The 19,789-nt window shown below is 40.3% G+C and overlaps 1 protein-coding gene across 3 annotated transcripts in view; it reads right to left on the bottom strand.

Annotated features, from left to right (window-relative positions):
* The window catches only part of ntn1a (netrin 1a), a 148,987-nt gene that overhangs the window by 40,118 nt on the left and 89,080 nt on the right, over positions 1 to 19,789 (bottom strand). The gene's annotated exons all lie outside the window — the stretch shown is intronic.

The raw sequence follows: 19,789 nt of genomic DNA, 5'->3' as shown, positions 1-19,789 counted from the left end.
CACTAGACTCCAGACGTTTCTTGACATTCTGGTGGCTTTAGTTAGTCACCGCCGGGACGTGTGTATGTGTGTGTGTGTGTGTGTGTGTGTGTGTGTGTGTGTGTGTGTGTGTGTGGCTTTGAGTGCGGCCTCGGCGAGGCTGCAGCTGCATGTGTGAGGTAAAAAGGAACATTTGAGGGTGTTTACCAAATGATAAAATAATGAGGGATAATCCTAATCGTCTGTTTTTGATTACTGCCAGACTTTGAACGTGAGTCCAATGCGTCTGTCGCGCTTCCTCCCAAAATCGCGGGGTCTGTTGAACACACATGCTTCAGGAATGTAATCGTTTTCCACTGGCTCAACCCAGTCTGAGCCATTACATTATTTCACAGCCATGATCAGTGATGAATAAGAACGGAGTTAGAATTGTTTGGATTTAAACAGTCATACTTTGACATGGATTGGTGGTTGAATTTGTCCATATTGTTAGTCCTAATATCCTAATTCATGTGGCCAGTAGGACCCTGCAATTAGCAACAAGGATTCACGAGCAGCTTCATACCGCTGTCTGTTGTCTGTATTTATGTTATGTTATGGTTGTTGTGCATGCTAAAGCCCAAAAGAGGAGACTCACAGGTCCTCATCTGTATCTATCAGACCCCAAAACATCAGAGCTAAACATATGATAATGGGGCTACAGCCCCCTTAAGCATCACCGTGGAGCCCAACATGAAAATCCTGTGAATTCCAGTGAAATAATTATCCATATCCAAAATCATACATCAAGTAATGTTTGACTTGTGTATTTTTTTCATAGCTGATGTGTTTTTACAAAGTATTAGCTAATATTTTGTCATTTTTATTTTGTTTACTATAAAAATTAATTGTCCCTTCGGCTGCTCCATTGTTTTCACTCAAAGTCACCACAGCAGAGCTGAGGTGGTTCTGTAAATTGATTTGGCACAAGTTTTACACCAGATGCTCTTCCTGACACAACTCCACAATACAAGGAGAAATGTAACAGGGGTAGGGTTTGAACCAGGAATCTTCTGCACTGAAGCCAAGCACACTAACCGCTAGTCCACCACCCCTGCTTAATGTTGACTATAGATGACTTTAAATATACGAGGTCTGTTAGAAAAGTATCCGACCTTATTATTTTTTTCAAAAACCATATGGATTTCAATCACGTGTGATTACATCAGACCTGCTTGAACCCTCGTGGGCATGCGAGAGTTTTTTCACGCCTGTCGGTTACGTCATTCGCCTGTGGGCAGTCTTTGAGTGAGGAGTCGCCCACCCTCTCGTCGATTTTTTTCATTGTTTAGGAATGGCTCAGAGACTGCTGCTTTGTTTGATAAAAATTGTTTCAAAAACTGTAAGGCACAAACGAGTGGACACCATTCGATAAATTCAGCTGGTTTTCGGTAAAAATTTTAACGGCTGATGAGAGATTTTGGTCTGGGAGTGTCGCTTTAAGGATGGCCCACGGCGCCTGACGGCGATCTGCACTTCGAGGCGGCAGCGTCTCGCCGTTTCAAGTTGAAAACTTCCACATTTCAGGCTCTGTTGACCCAGGAAGTCGTCAGAGAACAGAGAACTTTCAGAAGAAGTCGGCATGAGGAGTTTATTCGGACATTCCATTGTTAACGGACATTTTGTAATGAAAGAACGTGCGGGCAGAGTCACATGTCGGGCCGGACCCGACCGCGGGGGGTCGCGACAGGAAAAACACCTCCGTTGGAAACCTTAACGGGCAAGTTGGAACATGCCCAAGCTGTTAAACAATTTCTCAGTTACTCACTTGTTGAAAGCCATCAAAGGCCGCCTGAATTTTACAAATGGTTTTCAACACGGAGGTGTTTTTCCTGTCGCGGCGCACACAGATTCGCCGAGTCGTTTCTGTGACGCATGTCTTTCATTACAAAATGTCCTTAAACAGTGGAATGTCCGCATAAAGTCCTCATGCCGGCCTCTTCTGAATCTTCTCTGTTCTCTCACGATGTCCTGGGTGAATTAAGCATTAAATTAGGATGTTTTCAGGTTGAAACAGGCCGACGACGGCACCTGGAAGCGCTGCACGACGTCCAGCTCCATGGGAAGTCCTTACAGCGACAGAAACACTCCATAATCTCTCATCAGCCGTTAAACTTTTCATCGAAAACCAGCTTAATTTCTCGAATAGTGTCCACTCGGATATTCCTCACAGGTCCAGAAAAAATTTTGATAAAGCAACGCGCGCCGTCTCGAGCAGCGTGTGAAATAAAGGAATTCAGCCGAGAGGGCTGAACCACATCTCACTCAAGGCCTGCCCACAGGGAAATGACGTCACCGACGCGTGAAAAAACTCACGAGGGTTCAAGCATGATTGTTGTAATCGCACGTCATTCAAATCCATATAGTTAAAAAAAATAAATAAGTGTTGGTTTCTTATCTAATAGACCTCGTATCTTGGATAAGTACAATGAGAAGTTTCAGTGCTGTTATTTTTATCTTTGCTTTACCATATACCAAAACCAACAAAATTAAAAGTGAAATTATGAAAAAAGAGATATGACAGCAGTGTGATATCTCAGCCATGTTATTTTAAATGCTTATACAAATACAAGTACATGATTTTCAGGATGGAATGAAATTTTTGTTTGAGATTCAACTTAAAAAGCTGAATTGTCACTGTATGGACAATTCAACTCTTACTAGCATTACTATTATCATTATTATTGTTTTTCCCTTTAGTCATTTATTTAATCTATTTATTATTTATTGTATTGTTCATTTATTTAACTTTGCTATCTATGCTTATATGTGGTTTGTTTTTTGTTTTTCTTTTGTTTGTTTGTTTGTTTGTTTTTTCCCTTTACAGCAGTATATGGGTGTTGTGGCTGGGTGGGTTTTGTTTGTTAAAAAGAAAACAAATCCAATTCAAGATATTGTATTTAAATGCATCTTACTTTGTGCTTTCTTGAATAAAAAATATACTTAAAAAAAAAAAAAAAAAAAGCTGAATTGTGAGTTTGACTATTGGAATGTGTTGGCTTGACCTAAAGCATTAATGTGGTCGTGATTCCGTTTCGTGCTGAATGAGAAATCTACAATACTGCGCGAGCCATAACATAATATAGAGCTGTCACTAATGACTACTTTTCTATCAATTAATCTGACTACTATCAAATTTATCAAATCAAATCAAATTTATTAATTTATATAGCGCCATTTCGTGATAAAATTGCCTCAAGGCGCTTCACACAACACTAAAACACAACAAAAGAATTAAAAGATTAAAACATGATATAAAGCAACCCATAAAAAAGTACAAAAAATTAAAAATATAATATACATAATAACACATAAAATACTAATGATAAAACAAGGAAAACAGGTGGGTCTTGAGTTTTGATTTAAAAGTCTCCACAGTGTCCGACTGCCTTTTGTGCAGCAGGAGATCGTTCCACAGGGCAGAGGTGACCGGCAGACTTTTTATTCACCCTGGGAACACAGAGGAGTCCGTACCCTGCAAACGCGGGGCCCGAGCCGGTACATAGGGTTTAACCAGGTCCACCAGGTAGGGAGGTGCCAGTACTATGTGTTTAACTGATTATCTGATTACTGCAGGAGCCCAGTACAAGCACATTAAAGTTAATCCAGTGTACATTCTTAAAACTTTAACAGCTTTGCCATATACTCAAAAAAAAAAAAAAAAAAACCTTCATGCTGCTACTTAATGTATTTATTTCATTATTTTTTAACAAAATAGACTCTTCAGTGCCACCTATTGCAGCACTGTAGCAGTAAAAACAGAACCCTTACAGTAATATTTAGTTGTTTAAAATATATTTACTATTGTTCTTCCTCTCATTCTTCTTCTTCTATGCAAAAATGTCTTTAAAATAAGTTGTCAAAAGTGGGCCTTTACTTGGCAGGGAGTCTTATTTATCTGAAAACTACCTGATTGAGCAGTAAGAAGAACATCACATGTGCCATCTGGAAAAAAAACATTTAATGCATATTTGAAGCAAATAAAATTTTAAAAATATGGTTTTATAATGTGCACTGTGCTATCACATTGATAAAGCAAAGCAAGTTGATTCGGTGACTCGGGTTTAATTTATCTGATACGATCAATTTAAAAAAATGCTTTTATCGAGCCTGATTCTGATTGTTTTGGCCAGGTTGAGAAATCCCGATTCATAAATATAATTAAATATGATGTGTGTAAAAAATATTAATGTCAACATACCAGTGATATCAGCTAATGATAGGCAGCTCTTATCAAAGCTCTTGGAAACAACATAGCTGCTCTTACATGAGATATTTTGACAACTCTCTGTCCTCAGGGTGAGTTTTGGAGGAGGTGCACGTCCTCTGTGGCTCTTTTATCTCGATTGGCTGTTTCCTCACTCAGCTTCTGTTGCTGCTCTTATCTCTGGCGTGTGCACTCGTGCTCCTTCTTATCAGGCGTAGAAGGCCTCCTTAAAGTGTCTGTACCTATTAGGATGCTATCGCACCAATCTGTCACTGCTTTCATTGCTCAGTTGTGTCTACCTCAGCGGGCCAGACAGTGCACGTTACATGCACGCTGCCCTGGGGTGAGCAATAACGCGCCTGCAGGACTCTGAATTTATCAGCATGTCGGTGGCGTTTGAGGGCAAAGTGTGTTTGTAGTCAGAGACTACTGCAGAGAGCTCAAGTTGTATTTTTAAGACGTCTGCAGATCTGAAGGCTGCCAGTAAATCAAGGTGCACAAAAACATGGCTGGAAGATGGGCGTCTCTCAGTACCCATGTCTTCTCCTCCTCTTCAGCTTTCTGACTGACTGGAAGACAGACAAACTGACTCGATGACTCGATGTCAAGCTGGCTGACTTCCTGGCTAGATCAACCAGCTGCTGGTTGAAGGACCGTCTTCTTATTTATTCTCTCGTCTCAGCAAGTGTCCACTGAACTGCTAAGTGGATGTGGGCTCGGCTGTACTCCAGATGGCTCAGTGAGATATGTGGGGATGCTGCCAGGGGGTCTGTGTCACTGCTAAGGAAGTTATGTGGTCACTTTCATCTGTTTGTTAGCAAGATCACGTAATACGTTTTGAGCTGATCTTAGTCCATCAGTCAATGTAAATATTTAAAAATGTTGTATAGAATCTTTGAAGATACACTTTATTTATCTTTAGTGGCCCATAAAATAGGAAACAGGTATAAGGGTTGAATCACATTAAAAAATTAAGACAAAAAGTTTGTCGTGTATTTGTTGGTGTAGTCTTTTGGCGATTATTACTCTGATAATATTTCCTTGCTTCTTGTATCTTTTATGAGCCCTTTTGAGGCGTGTTAGTTCTTCCTCATTATCACGTTCCTGACAGTAGAATAGTTGCATCTGCAAAAACATGCTGTTATCCTCCACAATGACACAGTTCTGTACTTGCCAGCACACAGCTGGTACAATTTTCATTATCTGTTGGCAAACAGTCACAATATTATTTGAAGGATTTGGCATTTTCCCCTCAATATAAAGAATACTTCTGGAAGTTTTTGATGTATAAACAATCCAGTCCAGTTCAAAATGAGAAAAAATTATTTAAACTTATTTAAATCATAAAATCATGAGAACATTTGGCTTCACTTTGTTGATTGAAGTTACAGCAGTAATGCAGCTCACTTAGTGTTTTCCTACGCCAGCCTTTCGCTGATGTCCAGTGTGATGAGCGCAAAATAAATGCAGCGAAAGCGGTAACCAGTTAACGCCGTTTCTACGTGTTTCCTGACTTTTAATTAGTACGCAAACAGAATATATTAATTCATTTTTCCGAAATACTTTGTTGATGGAAGCCGTAACGCAGCTCGCTCAGTGTGTTCCTACGCCAGCCTTCGCTGGTGTCTGACAGGTCAACCGCTGCAGCGACGGCGGTAACAGCGTTCTCCCATCATGCACCTTGGTTTCTCCCATCATGCTTCTTGTGTACTTCCTGTTTTAACTTCCTGTTTGCAGTGATGAAAGTGTACTTCCAGTTTGCGATCATGGCGTCAGATGGACTATGACACTGACGTCAAGAGGTCCACCACCTCACGCTTCTCGGTATAATTACAGTATTTTGTATAAGATACTATGGATATTCTTTGTATTTTGTCTGCCTTTTATGCATGAAATTCTGTTAAACAGGTAAAAACACAATAAAGATCCATTTTACCTTGTTTCTTATGGGAAAATTGATTTTGGTTTCAGAACAGCTCTGTTTAAGAACAACATTTAGGATCCAATTAAGTTCTAAAACCAATGTTCCACTGTATTATGCTTTTGTGATCACAGTTATTTGTAAATTTGTCATCTTTTTTACTTTCAGCTTTACTTTTACTCTGCAAAAATGCAATTTCAAGATTTCAAGAACTCTTAAGTGAATTTTCACTTATTCCATGGGTAGACTTTTTTTTCTTGACGCAAGTTTAAAACACCTTGTTTTAATGTAAAGTCTTTCATCTTCATTTTAAAAAATCTTTCATAAACATCTTAGAAATCTAATCTGGTTCTCATTTTGAGCTATTAGCTTTTGGGAGTGTTACACCTTTTACAAATTACACAGCATGCCCGTATATAGAGGGGGTTCAGGGGGTTCAACCCCCCCCCCCCCCCCCCCAAGAATTCTGCTTTTTTTCTGATCTGGATATCAACGTTATGTATTTTCATTGATAATAAGCAACAAGCACTAACTGTTACACAGCTATTATCACACACCCTCAAGTTTCAGTTTCCTCTGCCAGAGTAATCCCTTAAGTGATGAAAGGGGAAACTGCTAGATAAACTTTTTCCATGGGGGTTGAGAATTTTTGCTCCCTGGTCCCTATCCTCCTCTGATATCAAACAGATTAGTAGGCTTGTAAATACACATGTAGACACACAATTACACTTGTCTGGTTTGTAAAAACATGTTTGTATGTATAAGCTGAGAAATAAAGGGAGCTTCTCCTTCCTGTTGCAAATACTGTAAAGGTGCAAATATTCGCGTGGGATTATTATTATTATTATGCAAATTTCGCGAGTTAAACAAGGTTGCCAAATTAAATACCGCTATTTTAATACATAACGTACATATACGTACATATTCATAATGTAAACGCGAATATTAATACCGCTAAATATGAGGTCTGTTAGAAAACTATCCGACCTTTTTATTTTTTGCAAAAACTATATGGATTTGAATCATGTGCGCTTGCATCAGCCAAGCTTGAACCTTCGTGCGCATGCGTGAGTTTTTTCATGCCTGTCGGTTGCGTCATTCGCAACCAACAGGCAGGTATAAAGTTTGCATTAATGTTATCTTGGTTCTTCCTGGGTGGTTCTAATGGCAACTGATCCAATCCCAAGCAAGGGCTATTTGTATATAAAAATGTATTTCCTAAAATGATACATTTTGGGTTTCAAATGAAATTTATGTAGCTTTTTACCCTTCGAAATCCTCAAAAAGCGACCCCAAGGTGGATCTGCATGTTGATTTGTCACAAATTTTACACTGGATGCCCTTCCTGACACAACTCCGCAAATGTGGCAGGGGTGGGGTTTGAACCGGGAACTTTCTGCACTGAAACCAAGCACACTAAAAATTGTTTCATCCCAGATATGAATGAAAACTAGATGTTTCCAAGACATTTTAGATAAACAAGGTTTTTCAGATGTAAAATATAAATAGCTAAAAACAATATATTTTCATACATAAAAAATATCTAAAAACAAATCCTGATATGTTACTGATGCTTTACTTGTTAAGTGTCATACATTAAGTGTAGATCAGATAGTTTAACTTGAAATTAGACAAATACACTTGGTAAGATTTTGTGTTTGTGAGTCGGAGCTTTTTTCAACATATCCGTCCATTTCTCAAAAGGTTTTCAGTCAGTGTCCAAAACACTTCATGGAAATGTCATGCAGACATTAAATTTTAGAGTTAATCATCATTCAGAGGTGAAGTCCACCTCATTTTATGCCGTATATTTAGTTTAATAAATGTAATATTTTTACTTTAAACTACCAACAACACAAAGTATTTTGTCGAACCACAAAACACATTTAAAAATGGTTCAGATAAAACTTCCCTGAAGTCCTGTGGCTGTGCATGAAGATACCTCCCTGTTGTAAGAAAGCATTTAGACAGAGACATAGCCTCTTTTTTTTAATAGAGAGGGTGTGGCCAACAACAGCTCATTTCCACTTAAAGTAACAGGCATAGAACAGCCCAGCTCACGCTTTTGTTCGTAGACCTGTCACAAAAATGGGGTGCTTTTTGTGAAGTGGGATTTTTTTAATTTTACTATTTATAATCCTCTTCTTCAGACATTTCAGACATTTCAGACAACTTTATTGATCCCTAAAAGGGCAATTATGTTTACACTCCAATTACCTCAGACAAAATACAGCAATTAATCCACAGTTATTACTTGTTTACCGTAATAATGGCACACATCAAAATTAAAGACAACACATATACATTTGACATTGTTTATGTGCTCTAAACTTGAAGCAGTCCGTCATCCGAATTGAGGCAAAGTGGGTGAAGGCCGCAGCAGGAGGGGCCTGCACCGCCCAGCTTGGGGGTTGCAGGCTGCAGCAGTAAAAACTGCGCTGCCTTCGAGGTGGCAGGGAGGAAGCCAGGGTGCGGGGAGTGCAGAGACAAGGGGGGGGGGGAGGTAATAGGGATGCAGGTAGGGAGACATGCGTTGTGTGGAGATGAGTTAAATTTCTGTCTGCGTGTGTGTAAAGTCTGACAGTTTCTGTCCATGTGTGTGTAAAGTCTGATGTTACTAGGCAACAGCAGGCTGGAGGGGGGGGATAGATGAGAAGGGGGAGCCGAATTCCTTCACCAAGGCCGTAGGTCCTTCTGGGGGAAGAGCAGGGAATTTGGCCTTCAGGACCCGATAAGGCTGCCATGTTGATATTAGGCAGAGAGATATAGAATTCCATTTACTGCAACTCTGACCATCTAGAGTCCAAATTTATGAAGAATATTCTCCTTTCCTCAGCAACACATTCGTTTGCAGTGCAGCGATTTGCTCTGAGATTGTATCCATTCTGTGTTTGAGTTCAAGAGTTCACGCAGTCTGAGATTACACAGCATTGCCCAACTCATTAATCATGATGGACTGATGAGGGGACGAGATTCTGGAAGCAGCCGTCTTGCTAATATTCCTGTGGGTCAGGGCAGCACATAATCCAATCTCATAACTCTAACCATAACGTAAGTGTTTCTGTTCCCCTAACCCTAACCCCCCCAGACTCCCCCACCCCACATTTTGTGCCCCCATCATGAAATGAATTCATGCCAACGTCATGAAAATGGGGCACTTTTCTTCACAATGTCGCAAACCCATAGATTAATTGACTTTTCGTAATGCCGTCACAAATTGCCATGAGACTGGTTGGCACAGAAACATATGGCGCTCCTCTGGCTCATTCGCTGTTTCGCAGTTGTGAATCTCATGCCATCTGGCAGTCCGTGACTCAGGCAGGAGATCGGTTTCAGTAGAGTTCCGGTGTCGCAGACCAAACGGTCCCCCTAAAAATCGGTCCCCCCCCCGGTGATGCAGTTCACGGATTATCACCTTGTTTCTGCTTCAAACTGCACTCCAGTGTTTTCCTATCACTCATCACAAAAAAGCATTCACGGTGTCTACCTATGACTTTGTGGTATTTCAAGAGGGCAGCACTCAGATGCACATTACATCAGCGGGTTCACCACACATGCACACTCTGTGCATAGCAGCAAGCACATACCGGTAATATGAACATGAAACAAAATTTAACATAAAAATATTAATGAAATAAAATGAATAACTAATGGATGAAGCACAAGGTCAAAAACTCTGGTGCCATATTTTAACATCTCAAATGAATGGCGCTTGAGAGACACTCATACAAGGTGCACAGTGTGTACTGTGTGTCATGTTATGGGCATGATCCGGCACACCAGTGCTTCAGTGATGTAGCACAAAAAAAGGCCAAGGGGACAGACCTTCTGCCTGGTTGCAGCAGATAGAGGGCTACTTTCAGGAGGTGGACTGGGGAGGGGCCAGTTTTCTCCCTGGGTGGTTGGCATACTGGAATCAAGCTTGTTCCGTAGTGCGGTGCATGCTGTGAAGCACGGCCCTTCTTCTTTGATACAGTATCAAACAGGGCTCATGTCAATTTTTTGCTCATAACACCAGAATCGAAAGATGTTTTAGCCACCCAGAAAGCATGTTTGTAATCTATTAGACAATCTGATGACTTTATTCACTTTTTCTATTCTTAGCACATGAAATAATGTTGGTTTTTATTACATGGGCTGTGATATGTGCTCAGAGTGCCCTTCCAGTTTGTTGCCAAGAATTTGTCATTTCTCTTTCAGCTACCCCCATTTTTGGTTAGGGGTCACTACAGCAGATCCAGCACTGAGATGTGTTGAGATTTGGCACAAGTTACTCCGGATTCCCTTTCTGACACAACTCCAGTATCAACACACACAGCCACTGGTCTTCCTACGAGGTCTCCTACCAGGACCAACCCCGTTTAGCTCCTGAGATCTGACATGATCAGACTGACACAGAACAGACTGGCTACATATTTGTTCCCAAGATTACATTCTCAAAACCCTATAAAATACTTTGTGTTGATCACACCCTGAAAGAGATTTTGTAGTGAAAATTTGGTTAAGTTGGGAGTTGGGATGCTTTTCTTTTTTTAAACCGCAGTACTTTGATCAGTATCACCAGTAGACATTCTGCACGACTCCTGGTGCCTGGAGTCGCATATAAAAGAATGAAAAATGCACTTCTTAATGAGGAAAGTATTTCAAAGACAGGTTGCCAGTCCAAGCAACTTTGCAGCAGCTTGTGACTGCACAACAGTTGCCAGTCATTTACCATAAAGCTGGTGTTTGAAGCTCGTTCCCCCGTTTGGTATGTGTGTTCTGGGCCAATATGTATAAATTGTTGGAATCTAAGCTCGCAGAGTCTGTCTTCTATTATAATTATATTTCTGCTTCTCCACAAGTATCTTTGCAGAGCAGAAAGACAGTTTGTTGTGGGGCTGTTGTGTTCTACATAAACATCTTATGGAATGACGTGTTTACCTCATAAAGAGGGTGGTTAGTGTTGAATTTGTTGGTCACGTTAAAAAGAGGTCGCCGGAGCTTTGAAATATGGGCACCCGCTTGTTTTAGAAATGATGTGTGATATATGGAGCTGAGCGTGTGCGTTTGTGCCCACGCTTTATTCTAATTGAAAACACAAATTTGAGGGGAGGTTGTGTTTTTTAAGGTTACTCTGACTGAAACAGAAATGCCCTCAATCGAAGCCTAATTTTCATCCGTATGCAAAACACGTTCCTCGTCGTCGCACTGACCCATATACTTGCGTCTTGCTTGCTGTTTGTATTTGAATGTGAAGTACTGAATTTGCTCCATTACCCACAGAACCAACAACAACATGCTCAAGACTGAGTTTATTAGGTTTCGATGCTCTTTAGAAATCAGCGTCGGCGCTCGTCATTCGGTATACAATTCGGCGTATCGTTGCTCTTCGGTACAAACTCCAAATGAAGCTGGGTTTCCATTACAAATTTGCGTAGAAGTTAAGCAACATTTTCTGAATGTTGACTAAACACTGTGGCAAAATGACAGCATTTCCACTAAGTGATTGAATGCGACTGATGGGTTTTGTCATCACATGAACTGGAATTCTAATAGTCATGGCGACAGAAGTGTACGTCCCACTAAATACTGACATTTTTATAAATCCAGTATTGCCGTCAGTCATCTTTTATAAGGTTTAAGAAGCTCTTCAATTCGTCCTCTGCCCACACCATGAATTGCAGTAGTGAAAAAAGTGTTTAAAAAAAAGAGACTTTTTCATATCACCTGAAAAAACACATCAATTGACCACAAAAACATTTTCTCAAACACATTTACATTAAGCGTATTTTCAATTCCCTTCAACTTCAAATACTCAATCGGAAGGGTAATATTTCATGTGGAACAAGCCTCAGGTGGTGAAATAACACTGCGTCTCCAAAATGGGCAGATTTTTTTTTTTTTTTTTGAAGGTGGAAAAGGCCCTGAGGCCTGTACAGAACTAATGTTTTTTTAAAAGTGCAAAACATTTTTGTTATGCAACTTCCAGTTGTTGAATTGATGCAGGTGTTTTTGTATTTGTATTTTCAGCATTTGGTGGTACTGTTTTGATGTGGGAGTGTTGTGGCCTCTCTTGGCCACCGTATCGCTCCCCTTATTGTGGCTAACAAACGGGTGTGTGACAAAGCTTTGGGAAGCACTGAACTGAAGACCTCTCACAGCAGCACCACAGAAACAAACATGGATAACGGAGGCAAAGAAGCACTTCATGTAGCTTTATCACTGCGGAGTCATGTTTGTTATCTGACTCGGGTCCTGCACACAGACCACCCGGAACGCTGCATCTGTTGGTGTTTTTCTATCTGAATAAAACTCATGCTTTTCTCTGTCAAACTCATCGGTTTAACTCAGTTTGATAAATGGCATAAGAAAGTTTAAACGAAAGCTACAAATTCAAACGTAGCCACTGGACACATTAAAACGTGAACCGCTCGGGCTCCTCCAAACCCCACACAGAAAAGGCTGTAAGTGTGAGATTAATAACTAACCGGAGCTGACGCTTTGGTGTGGCACTCTCAGTGCTTGAGGAGCAGACAGAAATCTGTTGATTTGACGGAATTGTCTTGGCGTTTATATTTTAATTAATTTATATCAAGTTGTAGAGATTTGCTTTTAGGTTGATTTTAACAAAGATAATTTTAGAAATTTGTATTTTTTGCAATGTTTTTGTATTTTTGCATTTGAAGTGGCATAAACAAATTAAAATGTGTGAAATACCAAGTGTTTCAATACATTTGGAGGGCACTATATATATATATATATATATATATATATATATATATATATATATATATATATATATATATATACACTCAACAAAAATATAAACGCAACACTTTTGGTTTTGCTCCCATTTTGTATGAGATGAACTCAAAGATCTAAAACTTTTTCCACATACACAATATCACCATTTCCCTCAAATATTGTTCACAAACCAGTCTAAATCTGTGATAGTGAGCACTTCTCCTTTGCTGAGATAATCCATCCCACCTCACAGGTGTGCCATATCAAGATGCTGATTAGACACCATGATTAGTACACAGGTGTGCCTTAGACTGCCCACAATAAAAGGCCACTCTGAAAGGTGCAGTTTTATCACACAGCACAATGCCACAGATGTCGCAAGATTTGAGGGAGCGTGCAGTTGGCATGCTGACAGCAGGAATGTCAACCAGAGCTGTTGCTCGTGTATTGAATGTTCATTTCTCTACCATAAGCCGTCTCCAAAGGCGTTTCAGAGAATTCGGCAGTACATCCAACCAGCCTCACAACCGCAGACCACGTGTAACCACACCAGCCCAGGACCTCCACATCCAGCATGTTCACCTCCAAGATCGTCTGAGACCAGCCACTCGGACAGCTGCTGAAACAATCGGTTTGCAGAACCAAAGAATTTCTGCACAAACTGTCAGAAACCGTCTCAGGGAAGCTCATCTGCATGCTCGTCGTCCTCATCGGGGTCTCGACCTGACTCCAGTTCATCGTCGTAACCGACTTGAGTGGGCAAATGCTCACATTCGCTGGCGTTTGGCACGTTGGAGAGGTGTTCTCTTCACGGATGAATCCTGGTTCACACTGTTCAGGGCAGATGGCAGACAGCATGTGTGGCGTTGTGTGGGTGAGCGGTTTTCTGATGTCAATGTTGTGGATCGAGTGGCCCATGGTGGCGGTGGGGTTATGGTATGGGCAGGCGTCTGTTATGGATGAAGAACACAGGTGCATTTTATTGATGGCATTTTGAATGCACAGAGATACCGTGACGAGATCCTGAGGCCCATTGTTGTGCCATACATCCAAGAACATCACCTCATGTTGCAGCAGGATAATGCACGGCCCCATGTTGCAAGGATCTGTACACAATTCTTGGAAGCTGAAAATGTCCCAGTTCTTGCATGGCCGGCATACTCACCAAACATGTCACCCATTGAGCATGTTTGGGATGCTCTGGACCGGCGTATACGACAGCGTGTACCAGTTCCTGCCAATATCCAGCAACTTCGCACAGCCATTGAAGAGGAGTGGACCAACATTCCACAGGCCACAATTGACAACCTGATCAACTCTATGCGAAGGAGATGTGTTGCACTGCATGAGGCAAATGGTGGTCACACCAGATACTGACTGGTATCCCCCCCCCCCAATAAAACAAAACTGCACCTTTCAGAGTGGCCTTTTATTGTGGGCAGTCTAAGGCACACCTGTGCACTAATCATGGTGTCTAATCAGCATCTTGGTATGGCACACCTGTGAGGTGGGATGGATTATCTCAGCAAAGGAGAAGTGCTCACTATCACAGATTTAGACTGGTTTGTGAACAATATTTGAGGGAAATGGTGATATTATGTATGTGGAAAAAGTTTTAGATCTTTGAGTTCATGTCATACAAAATGGGAGCAAAACCAAAAGTGTTGCGTTTATATTTTTGTTGAGTGTGTGTATATATATATATATATATATATATATATTTCACCTGAATTAAGCAATTTTAAGTGATCAAACTACATACTTGGTTTTAGATGGCCTTTTGCAATCAAGTTGTATTTCATCAGTTTTTTACCAATATTTTATTATCGAGTGCTCCTGAGCAATCGTCTTTGCGTTATCATGTGTCAGGCAGCACACAGACAATTTGTCAAAGAATGATATTGAAATCAGTTCTCTACTGAAGTAGAAAAACAAATAGTTTCATTTGAAATTAAAATGTTTGTACTTTTCCAATGAAATTTTCTGTTGCAGAAAATAAAGGTTAGAGAAATGGCTAGTGTCACTCGAAGATCATAGGTTCAATCCCCTTAACCAGATGGAAAAAATATGGGTGAGGAAGCAGAAAAGAACAACACTCGTCTCAACTGCATTGCTTGTTATTTGGTAATTGGTATTTGGTAATGTTGCGTGTTTGCTTACAATGTCTTTCATTGTTGTGACTTAGAAGAAATTATTATTATTATTATTGGTAGTAGTAGTAGTATTTATTATTCTTTTATATGGCTCTTATCAGTTCCACTTAGTGCAGCATTGTAGTGGTAAAATGAGAACACAGAATAGTCATTAAATGGTATGGATGAAAGTCTGGAGGCTGTGTTTTTGTTAACAATACATTCATCTTTATAAGAATTATTATTATTATTATTATTACTAGTAGTAGTAGTAGTATTTATTATTCTTTTATATGGCTCTTATCAGTTCCACTTGTAGTATCAGTGCAGATTGTAGTAGTGAAATGAGATCACAGAATAGTCATTAAATGGTATGGATGAAAGTTTGGAGGCTATGTTTTAGTAATACATTCATTCATCTTCATAAGAATTGTTAATAGTATTATTATTTAGAATATACTAATAAAGACCTATCTTGTAAAACAATCACTACTTTAAAGCAAATTGTGGCTTGCTCATAAATAATACAATAGTCTACTAATTCAGATAAGGTTTAACAATTTACTCTACATGAAGATGAAATCAGACAAATTTATTATTATAGTCTAATTTGTTTCTTGTCTACATTTGTTTACTAATTCAGACATGGCTCACCTTCAAGTCTATCTGCGATCATTCCACCCCTATATATGAGTAAATACAAACGGGAACAAAACTGTGTTCCTCGGGATCCTTGTCTTGAACGATTTACTGATGAACTACATGAACGTGGAAATTTTAATAATAACTACGCTCTAATTAAAAGAAAACTTTCTTACATTACTTCTTAATCTACTTCATAGGCTTATCATATCTTGTTTTCTTATCAACAGTTTGCAGAAAAGCGCACAAAAATTACTTTTAGACTTCTGTGATGTATGGCGCCCCTTAATATAAGAATGACTCATGGTTAGTGAAAGAATCAAGTCTTGAACACATGACAAGGGATGTAAAAATAACAAAGAAAGATTAAATCTCCACAATTAGCCTGCGTGGTAGACACAGCAGGCGATAGGGGTTAATGATACACAACGCCGTGTGGTGATGAATGTGTGTTTGCATTCCTAGCCGACAGGAGAATGCGCCCGAAGCTAAGGAAGGTGTCAGGGACGAACAGACGGATCCATCTGTCACAGTGCTGTGGTATGAATTTGTGTTCATGCAAAGGCTGGAAGTCACGCTTTTGCAACAGATCACATTTTTGCTGGAATTAATGGTATCGCCTGTAAACATCGCTCCTGTAGCAGATGTTCTTCCCCTGCGACTGCTGTCACGCTGACTGACTGTTCAGTTTATTTATTTACTTCCTGATGAGTGATGCGGGAAAAAGCAAGCTCAAACTGTCAGCGGGCGGCTAACGTTTCCTCATGGACGCGGTGTGGAGGTGAAGCCCTCACACAGGTATGCATGTGTGTCCAGATGAAGGTGCTGTGAGGTGTCTCCAGGCTTGTTTGCACAGGGATTTAGCTCCTCTTATTTTCCCCTCCAGCTGCAGGAGAGGTGAGGAAACACATCCTCTCTCTTTTCAGTCAGCCCCCCCCCCCCCTTCTCTTCCTCCTCCCTACTTTCTTTGACCCTTATTAGCCATGGTGAGGGCTGATGGCAGGCAATTCATCCCTGCGCAGCGCACACCTGCATGGGGTGGGGGGTGTATTCTTCTTGTCCTCCCCCATTTCATCCCTCCCATCTTTCACACTCTTGCACCCCTCTTCTCTGAATCTGAATTTTGTTTTTCTCTTCCACTGTTCTTCCCGGGTCTCATTCGTCTTTTCCCCACACCAGGGATCACTTCACACCTCGGGTCTGTTTATTTTGCTTGCTCTGTCACTCCCTCCACCCCGCTCGACTGAAGCAAAATAATGCAGCCTCCATGAGGGAATGACGTTCCCAACGTGTCCATACCATCACGACCTCTGAAATCTCAACAGACCCCCAGCTCATCCCTGGTGACAGAGGGCGATGAGGGTGAGACAGGCTCAGAATGCAAAGACTAGTGGTCTTTTCTGGTAGCTTCCTGTAATTTGACTAAAATTCTCAACTATCAAAATTTGAACTTGGGATCAGCTGCTTTAAATTGCGTATGTGCAGAAAAATTCAGTAAAAATTGTGTAAAATGTAGCAATAATAATAACATTAAAACTATAGTGTGTAGGATTTAGTGTCATCTAGCGGTGAGGTTGCAGACTTCATTATGCCGATGCATGTTTTTCTTCATGTTTTTTGCTTCTTTGGTGACGGGGATTCATCCTCCCTTGCCTTTTCTTGTGATAAACATGAGGGTAAAAACAAAAATGTGGGTTCTTAACCCTCTGGGGTCGCTGCCGTCGTATACGATGGTTAAGACCAAGCTTTATTAAATTATAAATAACTTTTGAATGATATGAGATAGAAACTTACTTTTTTTTGCTGAAAAGTTAACTCTGTGGATTTTCGAGCCAGCCATCGGCCATCTTTGTACTCCTCATAGAAGCTGTGTGATGACATGCGCAATGTGACTGTCCAATCGGAATTGGTTTATCGTCACATGGTTTTCCAAAATCCAATCGGGCAGATTTACCTCAAGTGAAAAGCCAAAGATCGTTTTCAGGAGTGATATGTTACTAGTTTGCCCGTTTGAATAGCCCCTGGGTGCTCCATTGAGTACATACTATTAGTACATACTCAGTGCACCCTGCGCCATTACGCACAGCTATCAGTGAAAGCAGGAGCACACAGAGAGCCTCTGATGACAATCTCACATGCTCAAACAAAGAGTGTGTAACTATCAGGATTGCTCCATTAGTTTGCATGTGACTGTTACTGGATAACTCTGTTGCTTTCTCTGCGTAAAGCACTGTTTACCATATCAATCGACAACAAAACGCATAGACCATTTTGTATATATTGTTCAAAATGTGCATTTGTGTTTATTGTTTGAACCTTTTTGTTGTACAGTCTTTCACACAAGACCTCAAATTACCTTTATAAAGTGTCAAAACAGTTGTTTATTATAGTTTGCTGTGTGTTTTGAATAAATGTGTGTGGAAAATTATTGTTCCCTTTATTTTTTCCTTGCCTATTTTTGATTGAAAACCTTTATTACACTTATAAAACACAACAAAAACATATATATTCTGAAAGCACAGGTTGTCCTGAAAAAAAAGAGACATAAAACTCGATTGTGGGAAGCAGGGAGAGCTGTTAACAGCAATAATAAAATATTTATGCTAGGCGAGTGGACTGTCCAAAAAAATGCCCTCGGACCCCAGAGGGTTAAAGTTGTTAGCCTTCAGTAGTAACCACTAGACAGTATATGTATGGGAGCAGCCACTTATTCCTTCCTATTCTTTTTCTTCATTCATCTGACTGTGCTTCAAAATGCGATAGCTGGAGAAGGTCTGTCCCTTTTGGACTACTGTCTCAGACATTACAAAGTATCAGCCACCATGAGGGGGCCCATTCCCATTTAGATATGAAGGGCTTATTTTAAGTTATGTTGGTTATGAATGCTATGTTCCATTTTCATGAGGGATCAAAGATTTCTGGGAATGGTTGGTTTGCCGGATGTACAGTGCATCCAGAAAGTATTCACAGGGCTGAACTTTTTCCATATTTTTTAATGTTACAGCCTTATTCCAAAATGAAACAAATACATTTTTTCCCTCAATATTCTACACACAATACCCCATGAAGACAATGTGAATTTTTTTTAGATTTTGCAAATTTATTTAAAATAAAAATAAAAACTAAGAAATCACATGTATACAGGTATTCAAAGTCAAAGTGTATTTATTTGTCTCTCTAAGGAGAAATTCGCCTTGTATTCATAGCCTTTGCCATGAAGCTCAGAATTGAGCTCAGGTGCATCCTGTTTCCACGGATCATCTTTGAGATGTTTCTACAGCTTAATTGGAGTCCACCTGGGGTAAATTCAGTTGAATGGACATGATTTGGAAAGGCACACAGCTGTCTACATATAAGGTCCCACAGTTGACAGGAAACCAGGCACCATCTACAGTGAAGCATGGTGGTGGCAGCATCATGCTGTGGGGATGTTTTTCAGCAGCAAGAACTGGGAGACTAGTCAGGATTGAAGGAAAGATGAATGCAGTAATGTACAGAGACATCCTGGATGAAAACCTGCTCCAGAGCACTCATGACCTCAGATTGGGGTGACTGTTCTTTTCAGCAGAACAATGACCCTAAGCAATACCCAGCATGTACTGCAATCATCCAAGGCCACGATGAGGCCAATGGCCAATGCCTGGAATCAGTTTCTCCATCTGCACTAACGTTGTTTAGGAACCTATTACCCAACTGTTACTGTAGTGTAGTACACACTGGAAGTAAGCGAGCAAATAGGAGAGCCTTTCCACCCAGATGTTTACAGATGACACATATGCACATAACTACATATGCCGCAAAAATGTCTATTTTGTAACAGCAGACTTTTTAATGCGGTTCCTGACATATATTTGTATAATGCCCCTTGGTCGCTGCTACTATTTTCATGTAAGTCCACTGTCTAGTTTGAATTTTCCCAGTAGGTGGTTCTTATTTGGCTAGCAGCCTTATGGGATAGCATAGTGTATCCATTTGCACACTAATGAGGTCAGTCATCGAATACCATTCGACTAGTGTGAAATGGCTCAGTATTCGGATACCCCACAATTATGACATACTGCTTTTTGACTGCTAATATGAGTATTTGCATGTGGCCAATGATACTGTTTCTATGGCTGCTAGCCTGCTTGCTACCCGTTAACT

This window comes from Thalassophryne amazonica, chromosome 15, assembly GCF_902500255.1.
Source record: "Thalassophryne amazonica chromosome 15, fThaAma1.1, whole genome shotgun sequence".
NCBI lineage: Eukaryota > Metazoa > Chordata > Actinopteri > Batrachoidiformes > Batrachoididae > Thalassophryne > Thalassophryne amazonica.
This window is presented reverse-complemented; position numbering and strand designations above follow the sequence as displayed.